Source organism: Poecile atricapillus, chromosome Z (genome assembly GCF_030490865.1).
Source record: "Poecile atricapillus isolate bPoeAtr1 chromosome Z, bPoeAtr1.hap1, whole genome shotgun sequence".
Lineage (NCBI taxonomy): Eukaryota > Metazoa > Chordata > Aves > Passeriformes > Paridae > Poecile > Poecile atricapillus.
In genome coordinates, this window is record NC_081289.1 from 3,754,402 (window position 1) to 3,767,987 (window position 13,586).

General features: G+C 46.4%; 1 protein-coding gene across 1 annotated transcript in view; it reads right to left on the reverse strand.

The window, feature by feature from the left end:
* LOC131573170 (protein kinase C theta type-like) overlaps nt 1-12,453 on the reverse strand; it is a 53,470-nt gene extending 41,017 nt beyond the window's left edge. The window contains exon 1 of the mRNA XM_058826868.1: nt 12,321-12,453. The gene's annotated coding sequence lies outside the window, so the exon portion shown is untranslated. The remainder of the gene's footprint in view (nt 1-12,320) is intronic.
* Nucleotides 12,454-13,586: the final 1,133 nt, after the last annotated feature.

The window sequence follows — 13,586 nt, forward strand, 5'->3', positions numbered from 1 at the left end:
TTAGACATTTTCTTTGTTTCAAAAAACAAGAAGCCTATGAAGTCTAAAGACTAAAGGAAAAACAAATCAAAGGGTTTCTGGCAGCAGAAAAGAAATTCAAGGAGCTGTATATTCTATAGCATCAGTGTGGAATGGCCAAAGACTAAAACCAAAAGGTAAAACATCTTCATTGAAACTCTGTGTGAACCGAAATATCTTCTCTGCCTTTACCATACTCCACCGATTCTGGTCACTGCTGGGCAAGAGAAAATTATGATCTTCTTCCAAATCCCTAATTCCTACACCTCTGGCTTTAGGAACCTGTTGTTCCACAAGCAGGAGCAGGAGAAAGTGCAAGGGGTTAAGCATTCCCTTACCAGGACTTTCCAAATTCACCTTTAAAAGCTCAGAGTGCCAGTCAGAATTATTAGTCAGTATGCTGGTCATCTAAGAACATGAGTGCTGCTAAAAGAATCCAAAGATCTTTTGATGGCTCCTCAGCAATAAAATGTGGTGACACTATCGACTCAGGTGCTAAAGTAATAAAATCAGGACTAAATGTCTGAGTTGAAATTCATCACACTTCAATTAAATCAATGTATTCACAACATAGGTAGAACTGTGAAAGCATCTTGTCCTGCTAAATACTCCTACCACTGCTCCAAAAATTACTGCTTGGATGTGCTCAAAGCACCTGTTCAGGTCTGTGGATCAGTTCCACAAGCAGTGACATTTAAAATTTTCCTTCATCTTAAGTGCTGGATGTTCCCTCCCTCCCCTCCAGTGCAACACTTCATTTTGGCTCTGTGCAATCAAGCACCTCCTGATCAGGTATCCCAGAGATGTTGTGGAATCTTCACTCCTGAAATATTCAAAAGCCATCTGGGCAGGATCCAGGGCAGCTCCCAGTGTCCCTGTTTGGATGGAAGAGTGGGACACAGAGAGGTCACTTCAAAGCTGACACAGCCCGTGGTTTTGTGAAGACATAGTGGGATAGATCTCACCAAGAGCCAGATGTCTGCAGCATCTGCATCCCCATGTCAGGCAGTCACCTGCACTCCTGAGAGTGGAACAGAGGGGAATTGGCACCCTCAGATCCTGAGCTGGAACCACCTGTGTGAGATTCCCCTCCTTTGAGAGCCAGTGGGAATATCTGGGGATGATCTGTTCACAGGAAGCACCTTCACTGCAAGATCTGGTTTTGATCTGATTCCTCAAACCATTAAAATTTCAATGGATCCCTTCAATGTATCAAATCTAAAAGACTTGTGCTGGGACTTCACACAAACCAGTTTATTGCAGGAGATGCTCTGCAGCCTCCAGCAAACAGGTGAGAATTTTTCACCAGCTGCAAAGCACGTGGGTTTGGCACAGCCAGAGTCAGCACTGATACCAACAGCTGCCCTTCTAAGCTTTGCAAAGGCTGGCTCAAGCTTGCTAAAACCAGAGTTTACTGCCATACCAGCCTCGTGTGAGCACTCTGCTCTGGGGTGGATTTCTTTACCCTGCCCAATAAATCAGACAGATAACTGGTTTCCTGCTTCTCTCCCACTCTTTCCTGAAACCACCTTGGCTTTGGCCCAAACATCTGTTTTCCAGGTCAGATTTCCAGTGTTTGCCACTACAGGACTGCTACTTGGCTGGCATCCACGGCCATAAACAATTAAGCAACAACACAGCTCCAGCACGGCTCACTGTAATAGCAGCAGTTTAATTTAACACCAGAAACAGCTGCACTGGATATGGAGAGTGTCTGCTTAATTTCCCAGTGGAAAGGATACTGTGAGGAATCTGAAAACCAAGGATGAAATGCAGCTTTCTGTAAGAGGCCACCTGCAACCTCTCCTACAGTGAAACATTAAACACAGCGTAATTGGGGTTCAGCAATGCTGCACCCCACTTTGCTGGCACAAGGGAGCTCTGCCCACTCTGGAGAATAATGTAACATATGGAAATCATTTCCAGATGATATTAGGAAGTAATAAACTCCTTAATATCCTTAATCAATTGTGGTTAAGTAGAGAGGAAGAAATGAGCTCCTGCTCCCAGCCAGCAGAAGATCTGGATGGAGCACAGCTGCCTGTGATGGGATTTGTGCTTTTGCCTTTCACTGACTGAAAAAGGATGCATGTATGACACAGTAAAGATGGCAATTTACTGAACAAGGGCCAACTGAAAAGGGAAATATTTCTGGATTTGAGATGCTGATTTCTTAATGTCATCAAACTGTCATTTTCTTGAGGTCGAAGGGAATATTTCCAGCTCTCTCTCCTTTTTTTTTCGTGCAAAGCTGCTTACAAAATGAGTTCATAATCTCCATATCAGCATCACTAAGAGGGAAAGGATCCAGAAATTATAGCTGGAGGGTATGAACTTTCTTTCACCCCCTTTCCAAGGCATCCCCGAGGCAGGTTCTGACCCATCAGAGATCTGTTTGTAAGGCTGGTAGAAATCTGCACATGAGCATTACACACCTCAAGGCCTTCCTGCAGGTTTCAAGAGCAACATTGAACAGCAGCAGTGATGGCTGAAGACCCTTTCTCCACCCCCTGAGTCCTCCTATCCCACAGACCAAGCAGGAGGGAATGGGGTTCTAAATAACTCCCCTGACTCATTCTGGGTGCCTCTATCAGCTGTTATTTCAAAGGAGATCAAACCAGCCTGCTCATGAAGGAGGAAGTTCAGAACCCCTCTGGGTGCCATCCAACATTTCTCCCACTTTCTTTTGATAGGGATGTGGATCAGAGGAGAAAAAGGAAGGGAATTTGCAGAGCCCTTTGATTTTCCCTCTCTTTGTAGTCAGCCACCCCACCTCCAACATCTCACAAAAGCTGAGGAGGGAGAGAGTGAGGCAAGCCAGGACCAGCAGTCTCTGATGGGATTGGCACAATACCAGACTCCATGCAACTGAAGAGCCTCCCAAAACTTCCTGAAACCACTTGATTTCAAAACAGAGGTGGTGTTTCCCACACAAACCCCTTCCCACCACTTACAGATGTGGCAGACCTGAGCAAAGCATTTCATTCCCTCTGGAAATGAGGCTTGCAGGCTTTTTTAGGACCAGTGCCAGGCACAGGGATGGGCATTTCTCTTTAAAACTCTCTGGGATGTCTTGTGAAGCTGTGTTTTGAGTGAGTGGTGTACGGTAGTACCTAGCTCCTGTGTATACCCTGCAAACTCTGTCTGGACTCTGCTGAACCGGGGTTTTCTTTTGTTGCATTTGTGGTGCACAAGGCAAGACCAGAGCCTCAGGTCTGTTTTCAGATCTTAAACATGATTAAGCCACAGTGGAGTTAACACAGGTGAACAGATTTACACCTGCAGAAGGGTTGGTGTCCATCCCACTGGGGAATAGCAGGAAATAGGTGCTGGGAATGCCACTGGTCACTACATCCACCCATGGACTCCAGGATGGACTTCTCTTTCTAGAGACACATTTATAGCTGGGCCTTCAAACCAATTTGTGCTTTGCTATCCCCTTGGCTCTCCACGTAACAATTCCTTCAACATGACCTAAACACAGCCTATGCCCAAGGATTTTGTTCAGCTTTTCATCCCCTGTCAAGCCTGATGTCTCTCTAGAGCAGATTTCTCTAAAAGCAACCCCTCTTTTCTCTGCTTGACCAGCCAAGTTTGCAGCTGCAGCCATCCCCTGTTCTGACTGATCCAGCAGGGACATGGGGCCTGTCCTAAGCAGGAGTGATGATGATGATGATGATGATGATGATGATGATGATGATGATGATGATGATGATGATGATGATGATGATGATGATGATGATATGGGGGGGGGGGCGGGGGGGTTGTGCAGCAACTGCCCTTTGGTTGAGATAAAGAGTGGGAAATCCTTGCCTGGCTGCCTGTGAAGAGATTAAGGGTGGATTCAGAGAAATGTACAGAGACAACTGCAGTGCACTGCTAGCCTAGCTCCCAGAACATCCAGTAGAGAGAGAGAAACATTTGTAGGGGGTGCATCTTCCCATCCTAAAGAGGGTATTTCAGATAAAGCCAAACCTATCCTGGAACTGCTGTTTCTGCTCCATAAAGGTGGCCAAGGTCAGTCCTAGCACTGATGTTCAGCTGTACAGTGAAAAGAACCCAGATTTTAGGGTTTGATCCAGGAGCAGATGCATTCATGTCTAATGGTGATGACAGCTTGGAGAGACTGAAAAACATCTGTGTGAGGGCCACACCAAAACCATCCACTCTGGAATCTGCTTAGAAAAGGAAAAAGGGTCCAATGCACAGGAACACCCCTGAGCGCTTTTTAATTTGCTCATCAAGGAGACAAATTCTTACACCAAAAGAAGGATCTCAGGCATCCTTTTTGTTTTCCAGCACACAGTTGAATTTATCTACCTTGGCAGGGCTTTTAAAGCTGAAATCCTTGTTAATTGTGCACACTGGAAAGAGAAGCAGAGCAGATCCACCAAATCTTTATTTTGATTAAACCCCTCCAGGTCCTGTCCCTGAAGGCAGGTCAGATCCCTTTTTTCCTCACATTTAATGAATTTTTTCACGTGTGGTTCTGAAGCAAAGCAATCTTTCTGACTTGTACTGTTGGAAAAATCCCCTTTCTAAAACATTCTCCTTTTTTTGTGCATTTTTGGGGTCCAATGTATTAAGAGCAATTTGTCAGTGTTGTTTCTCTATTTTCCTGAAAAACTTCTGGTTAATTCATTTTCCTGTATCCCTTCATTTCTGTAACACCTGGACCACACAAGCTCAAAATAAATGTTTTCAAAGTAATTATCCCTATTATACCTGTTTATAATTTTTCATCTATATTTTCAGGTTTTAATTGTCTGCTAACAAATACAGACCAGACTAGAAGTGGCAGAACATTAACAAACACCAAACAGAAAATCCTTTCAAGAGCTTTTCAATGTAATGAGGAAAATAAAAAATATCCTGAACTGAGATGTAGCTACAATATATCCTTTCCTTTTGCCTCCTGTTCATTAGCACAGCAATTTCTCTATTTCTGCATGATTTTGGCACAGGTTCACAGATATCTTTCTGTCTTTTTGGGGGTTTTTTGGTGCTTTTTTTAATGACACAGGTGGAGTGTTCCTTAAATACTTCACCACTTTGTACCAGGACGTCTTTTAATGTGCTGACTTCCTGCCAGTGCCAGCATCTGCACCTATTTTTTATTTTCTTTCTATTAAAAAGAAAGAGAAAAGTCCCAGAGAGGTGTGCAGATTTATGAACATCCTTCCTTGTGCAGTTTCATGCTGTGATGAACCCAATTCAGCAGTGCAGGCATTTAAGGTTTTTGTTTAATCCAGAAATCTGCTCAGGGTATTTGGACCCTGGATTACAGAAATGTTGGGCTGGAAAAGGGCATTTCACTCACCTCTCTGTCACCCAGCAGACCATGTCTACCTCATCCTTGAGGTGTCTGTCTGGCCATCTGTCAGCACTGAAGCTTCTTCTGTGCTTGGTGTCACCACACAGGGCTCAGAAAAGTGGGCAGATTTGTCACAGGAGTCACAGATCATAACTGGAGTCCCCACTGGACATGCACACCTGATTTCTGTGTGACAAAATGACTTTGGAGATGTTGGTCAGGCTGGATGGGGCTTGGAGCAACCTGGGATAGTGAAAGGTGTCCCTGCCCATGGCAGGGGCTTGGAATGAGATGGTCTTTAAGGTCCCTTCCAACCCAAACCATTCCATGATTCTATGTATTTTAGGAAACTAATTTTGATCTAGGATTGTCTCATGTTTCTCCAGAGCTTGCACCACTATTTAAAGAGAATCACTGTTTTCTCCTCACTCCTCTGCAGCACTGGCATTTTTTTATCAGGCTCAGCAGACAGGAACTGCAAAAAATGTCTGACCACCCAGGTAATTCATTTTAGGCACCCCAACACCATGAACCCAGCTCTGGTCCACAGGCCTGAGCTGCCTCCTCCTCACCTGAAATCCTCCCAGGAAGTCTGCAGTAACCTCTGCTCCTGCGAGCACCTGGCCCAGCTCACATTTTACACTGAACAGCACCAGGGATATCTCAGATAATTTAGTCTTTTACACACCTCTGCAGTTTCATGTTTATTCTGCTAAATATAATTACTTAAATATATATTAAAATCAGAAATATTTCTTTTGCACAGCAGATGCTGGCAGACCTACAGTTTCTGCCTTCATTCTCTGCTCCATCAATTTTTGCTGCCATGGCTTCACCACAATCACCCCCAATTTGTTGTTGTTGTTGTTTCCATCAATTTCAGGTGCCACATCTGTGCCATCTCCTGTCAACACCATCCCAACTCCACCTTCTACATCTTTCCCACTCCCACTGCCTCCGGACTCCAGCCACCTACTTGCATAAACTCAGATATATCACTTCCTCTTCTTCAATCAAATCCAATTTAAAACTGAACTTCTACTTAAATAAAGGATCTCTGGCTCTAGTTATGCTGAAAGTCCCCTTCCCATTTATAGTCTGGTGTCCTATTCTCAGTGTCAGAGTTCCTGGGAGTTCCAGATCAATTCCTGGGAGACTTTTCACCTCTCCATATCTTCCCATTCCACTCACATCAACTTTATCATTCGTCCACCAGTTTCTATCTGTGCTTCTGCCCTTAGTTGTCTCTCTGCCTGGGAGGGATAGAGGACACACAGTGGGATGAAGAATGAAATATAAAAGACAGAATATTAATTTTAGACCAAAATGGTGAGAATCAGGTTTTTGGGATGTTTTGTTGTTGTTTTAGTTTTTAATTTAGTTTCTGGGGTTTGGGGACTTTTTGGTTTGGGTTTTTTTTTTTTTTTTTTTTATATTACCATATAGCTGCTTAAGCAAACCTTCATGAATTCATCTTCACACTGTGAGAAAAGCTAAATCATGAACATGCAGACAATATCTGCTTCACCTCAGCATCACTGTCCCAGCTCAGCAGAGCCCAGGGAATGTGCTGCTCCTCCTCACAGACCACTGGCCAGAGAAAAGCTCGGTCACACACCCAGATGTCCAGGTGCACTCACAATCCCAAAATGGGACACACTGAAGGCCCCTTCCCACTCCTCTTCACCCAAATAAACCAATTCCTGACACCCAGCTTTAGAAATTAGCTCTCCTACCCCCTCCATACACATTTGCATGTGGACTGTTCACCCTGGGCCCCTTCACAAACAGCAGAAAGAAAGAGATCTGCTGGGTTTTCAATTTCCATTATCTCCATGCCGCTGACTGAAATGGGTCAAATGCCTGGTGACCTCAAATGCCTCCTTCCCCCACGGCTGGGGGGAACCTGGTTCAGGTGGAGCCTCTGAGACAAGAGGGGATGGCTCCCACATGGAGGGGTCTCACCTGCCAGAAGCTGAGTTAATTCAGAGATCGGCTTATGGGTGTTTTTTCTGCATTGAAACCCCCATGAGCTATCACAGGTATTGCAGACAGGGACAAATAAGCTGAGGACAGGATGGTTTACAGCTCTCCCAACAACAGACTGAATCAAAATGCACTGAAACCTTTATTTACTTTCCACGGCGTTTGACTCTGGTCTATAAATAAGGCAGAAGGACAATGCTAATGACTAGGAACTGGGAAAACTGACAGAAGCTGTATAATTGAATTTTCTAATGGAGAGATTTGGTTAAAGCACCATCCTCTCCAATTTCATTACAAAATACATTGCAGAGAATCACCTTGTTTTGATGGGAGGGGTGGGGAAGAGGGCAGGGAGAAGAAAAGCTGTTTTCAGGAGATTTTATTTACTTAAACAATATTTTAATTGTTTTAATAACAATGGCTGTAGTTGTCCTGACACCCTCCCCTGGCACGAGGGGGAGGAGGGACAGGGGAGCAGAAAACGGAAGCTGGAGGATGCACGTTTTTTATTATTTCACCCCTGCTGTAAATCAAAACATAAATAGCAAATGTTACTGTAAGGGTGGGAGGGGAAAACCTGGGTAAAATCAGCCCTCAACACGTGCACAGTCCTTCAAGACAAGCAACAGTGACTCCCACAACTGCACTTGTCTCTGTTCTCTGTGGATAAGCAGGGCACCACCTTGTTCAAATCCCATTCACAAGTCAGAGCAGATCTCCATAAGCCTCAGCTGCTCTTTCTGTTCTTTCTGTTCCTGACATGTCAGCCCCAAAATGCCTCCCCTCTCACTCGGGTTCTCCTCCCACCTCAGCTGTCCCTGGCTTCTGCTGCTGATTTAGGTGAGAAAGCGGAGCAGCCTCACCAGCACACAGAAACTGCACAGCAAAGTGAAACGACCACATCAAAAACCTCCTCGGAAGAAAATGCTCGGATCCAGGTGAAAAATTAATTATGTGTAAGTTTAGATTTGAAACAAGAGAGAGGTAAAGCTTCTGCTTCCTCCACAATCTGGAGTCCGGTTCCTGGGGATTTATGGCACCAGGTGATCCCAAATCTTGGCCTCTATGGGAATGTGATAGCCATCCTGCTGCTGGCTGTGGTGTCCCTGAGTATCCCTGGGGATTGATACCTGCTATTTACAAAATCCTGTGGTCATTAAAAGACCAAGCTGAATCGGGGCTTCACTTATACCAAGGCAAAGATGTGACACACTTGCATGGCTCAGGAAAGTCACTCCAGCTTTATGTGAGTGTGTGTGATCTCCTTCCCCATTCCTAGAAGTGTTCTAGGCCAGAATCTGAGCAACCTGGCCTAGTGGAAGGTGTCCTTGACCATGGCAGGGGGGTTGGAACAATCTTTAAGAAGCCTTCCAACCCAAACCATTTTGTGATTCGATGGTTCTATGACAATTCTGCTGCCACCCTCTATCAATTCTCTCTCTTTTACTTTTTGGGGGTTTTTTTTTGGGTTAAAAGATGAAATTAAGGCATTAATAGAAATAAGTCATGTTGGGCTACCCCCTGGACATCTCATGGGTCTTTACGGCTCAGATAAAATATCAAGAAATTCACTTGAGGGATAATAGAGCCCTGCATCCTCAGTACTCGTGGCACTGTGGTGTCAGAGATGGGGCACAGTTTAACAAAAGCTGCACCAGTTTCTTTTCATCTCACCCTGGGTACATCCTTTAAAACCATACACTTACTCCACTCAGCATTTCTGCCCCAAAGGAGCAAACACAGCACATGTTCTTACGCATAGGTGGAGACAAAAATATCCCCAAAAGGGATGTCATCACTCTGCTCCAGAAAACTGCTCCAAAGCAATGGTGTTACTAAAAGGTACGATACAAACCAGAGGAACTATCCATTGCTAAGACAGCTGGGAGTGGTTTGAAAAGTAATTTGGGTCCCTTCCACTGTCACCACCACAGTTAATAAATATTATCTCTGCTGCTGGATGTGATCTGGCTGGTGGTGAGAGATGAAAAATCTCCAACAGGCCTGATAAATAACAGTATTAACACAAAGAAGCAACAATGCAGATAAATCACAAAATTGACACAAACAAGCCATGATACAATAAAAACACTGTGCAATTTGCTACAGAGATGGGTTTGCAGTTTGGACTGCCTTTGCCAATGTTTTCCTCCCAACCAGGAGCTGCATGCAAGGCAAGGAGGCAAACAGAGAACAGCACGGGATGGAAACATTGTCAGTGAGTGTTTGCAGGCTGCTTCTGATGTCAATCACCAGCAAGATCCAGGGAACATTTCTGTGTGAGAACAGGCACATGAGCAACCCTGGGAGGGAGCTGTGCAAAGCTCCTGGTACCTGCAACTACAGGCTCAAGGCTCTGATTAATCCTTTCCATGGTTTCACACATACAGGTTTTGGATGTTCATACTCCTGTGTTGACTTTCTCTTCCTTTTCTATTTTAAGAGTCACTTTCTCAAAGCTTAGGCAAAGAACAACACTCTGTTTACACAAATCCTGGCTTCAGCAAAATGGGAAGCAACAGCAGAACTTGCAGCCAAGTGTTTTAACTTGGATGCACAAACATATGCATTAAAAAAGCCAAGAGCAGAACAGCCTTCCTGGCAAAGCCCTGGAAGGTGCTTCATACTTCACCCCCCTCCCAGGCTGCAGCAGAGCTCGTTGCAATTAAACTCAGATAATACAGGAAGAAACCAAAGAGTTGCCATCAGAAGTTATATTCAGCATATCACTTTCTTCAGAACAAAGTGGAAGGATAAACAGAGGCTAAACTGGAAAATATCCCAAGGAAGAAAAATAAAAACTTGGCATACTGGGAAAGGTAAGCCACTTCTCTTGTTCCCTCCATCCTTCCTTCCTTGTCTCTCCCTCTTTCCTTTGAGCTCCCCACCTCTGATGGGATACTGAGCCACGTGCTGCTTCTGTGAGAAGCTCTGAGTGACTTTCTTTGAAAGAAAACACACTTGAGGCAGGAAAGAAAAAAAAAGTTAGCTCCGCCATGGCAGCGTAATAACCCTCACAAGCTCTCCTCAGGGTGGAAAAAAAATGATAGGGTTTCCCAGGGGTAGCAGCATGAGTATAAAACCAGCCTGGGTACAGGGGGCTGCTGAGCTGCAGGGCAGAGGGAGATCTGAATCTTCAATAGGGTATTAAAAAACAAAATCATAAAATACATGTCAAAGAGAGGGGAAAGTCTAACCAAACTCTGCATTGCCTGTGCCAGTGCAGCTGTGGCATTATCTTAAGGCAGAGAGTCTGTCCAGGCCAAAACCCCTGCATAGGCTAAGAATCATTTGCTAAATTCACCTCAAGTCCACACAGGGCTTGGCTAAAGAGTCATGTGAGGAAAACGAGAGGTCCAGCAGGGCTCAGGGAGACTTGGCAAGTAAAGGCTGGCAGACACCAAAGTCTCATGCTCAGCCGAGACAGGAAAAAAGAGACAGAGGCAACAACACTGGGATACAGATTCAACTCTGATGTCAGGGGTTCAGGCATGGTGAACTCCAGGAAAGCAGCAGCTTAGGAGGCCGTCTGATACTCCCACATGAATGCAGTCCTGCTCCACCACAACCAGGTGGGACAAGAACCTCCCTGGAGCAGGTGCTCCTTGCTGGTCCCTCAACTCTGCTCCTAAAGCTCATTCCCTAGAAACTCACAATGCCAGGTGGCCTCAACAGGGATGTGAAGTTTTTTCTTCAATTAAAAAGAAGGACAAAATGAGAAATACAAAAAAAACCAAACACGTGTGCAGGGCCTCAAGGACTTGGCTGTTCAAGAATACAAAAGTTCGAACGTTGCCCTTTTCACTGCAAATAGTTCTGCTGCTCCCCCCGCCTTTTTTTTTTTTTTTTTTTAATAACCAGTTCAGTGAAACTTTATCTCTTCCTGCCCTAGTAACCCTACTAAATAATCTCCTGTTAGCATGACTCAATTGAGTGGCTTTCAGCTGCTGAAGTTTTTTTTTTGCTACTGTTCTTTCATCGGTGCAAATGAAAAAAAAAAAAAAAAAAAAGGCTTGTAAAAAAAGTATCTGTGATACTGAAAAGTATCACACTCCTGGAGATTAAAGTGCAGCCGAGAAGTTGGTTACTCGTCTTGTAGCTGCAATTAGGAAGGATGCGATTACACCCACGAGTTTAACTCCACTCGTGTCCAAGCTGCCCGCAGGGAGCTCAGCCAGGCTGGGCTTCGAGCCCCCTCCTCCGAAAGGAAATGTAGTTCAAACACGGCGGAGTTTGATGGAGGGAAGGAGGCCGTTCATGCCTCTTTAACTGCCCAAATCTGCTCTCAAACTTATGGCAGCTCTCGTTTCTAGAGCATTACAAACTGCAGCCCAAAGATACAACATCGCATCTAGAACTACACTTCTGGCTGGCTGTCTTATCACATAGTGCTGTAACCATGAAACACTTCCAAATCGTCACTGAGCCCAGCAGGAGAAAGGGTTTTCCCTCTCTATTTTCCCCAGTTTGTTCACTCTGTTGACTAAAACTGTTTGTAGTCGGTTTTCATTGTATTTCTCGCTTTCTCCTTTTCTCTGTTATATGAAGAAAACAACGCTCTTTCTAAAGGCAGGAAAATGTGATGGTGAAACCACAAACACTCGCTAGAGACATCAGAAAGTAATTTAGACTCTTATTTAAGGGGAAAAAGGCAAAATAATAAAACATAACTCTCTGGACAGACGTCAAGTTGCCACCTTTAAAATCCCGTACCAGCAGAGCCGATGGCTGCAGCGGAGCGCTCAGGGACAGTGAAATGCCTACTGCACCAAGCAGCGCCCTCAACTTTCCCGGTGCTGCTGCACAGGTTCTCCCTCCGGAGGTCCCACCCGGCCCCGGCACACCGCCCTGCAGCGGGACACCCTGCCCGGCCCTGCCCGCGCATCCCCGGGCATCTCCGGGCATCCTCCGCGCATCCCCCGAGCATCCTCCGCATCCCCCGCGCATCCCTCGAGCATCCCCCGAGCATCCTCCGCATCCCGCTCCGCTCCGCCGGCGGTACCTGCTGCCCGCGCAGCGCGGCTCGGCTCAGTCCGGTTCGTCTCAGTTCAGCTCGGCTTGGTTTAAGCCCGGTCCCTCCCTGCACAGCCCGGCTCTGCTCTGCCCGGCTCGGTTCAGCCCGGCTCAACTGAGCTCCGCCCGGCACAGCTCGGCTCGGTTCAGCCCGGCACAGCTCGGCTCAGCTGAGCTCCGCCCGGCACAGCCCAGCCCAGCCCAGCCCAGCCCAGCTCAGCTCAGTTTAGCCCAGCCCAGCCCGGCTCAGCGCTCCCGCCGCCCCCGCAGGGAAGCAGCGCACTCCGGGCCGTCCGCAGCCACCAGCGGGGCAGCCCCGGCCGCCTCTTCCTCCTCCTCCTCTTCCTCGGCACCACCCCCTCCCCGCCCCCGGTGTCCTCCCGAGTTTGCCTCTCGCATCCCGGGAGCCCGGCGTGGTGGCCGCCCTGCACAGGACCCTGCTCTGCCGGCAGGGAACCAGCGGCTGCAGTGAAACTCTCTCCCAGAATAATGATATAGGACAACCTGGGTTTTTTTCCACGCTGCGAGGCGTTGTTGTGGCTGGCAGCAGCGGGATTGCTGAGGGGTGCAGAGGGAATGGCTGCAGAGAAGTCCTTTCCTCATTCCTGTCTCCCTTTGTGTTGTGTTCTCGGACACAGGCGTTAGAAACTTCAGGTTGTTGTGCGGAAGGACGGGTGGTACCTGGTTGGTGCACTCCTTTCAGGGTGTCAAAAGTGAGTTGTGCTCAGGATATTTCCTAGGAGATCTTCTCAATTCCTGTGCTCTCAGAAAAGCTGTGATGCTGGCGGTCATGGGTGGATGGATCTGGAGCAGGAAGCTGGCCCAGGAACATGGGAGAGGAGCCATAAGAAGGAAAGGAAACCCCAGAAATGTGATGGCAAGGGATTCTGGAGAAGACAGTGGGAAATCCCCCCATCCTCCAGAGCCACACCAGCTCTGTGAGACTTGTGGGCTTTGCTGACAGACAAATCAGTATGATCACAGCTGCAGCAAGGAGATCTAAAGATGTCCTTCAGCTCCCTGGTGTACCCACAGAAAATATGGGACTATGTTCAGCCACCTTCTGTGGCTCCTACAGCTCCAGTGAAGGATCTCAAACAGTGTTTCTCTAAAAGGCCAATGTACAGAACAGGACACCTGCCAGTTCTGTGAGATTTGAGATCTGTTTTGTTTCAGATCACCCAAATGAGGTGTCTAAAAATTTTAGGGCCTGTAAATATTCACTTTGAGCAGGCTGGGATGGACTTTGAATATT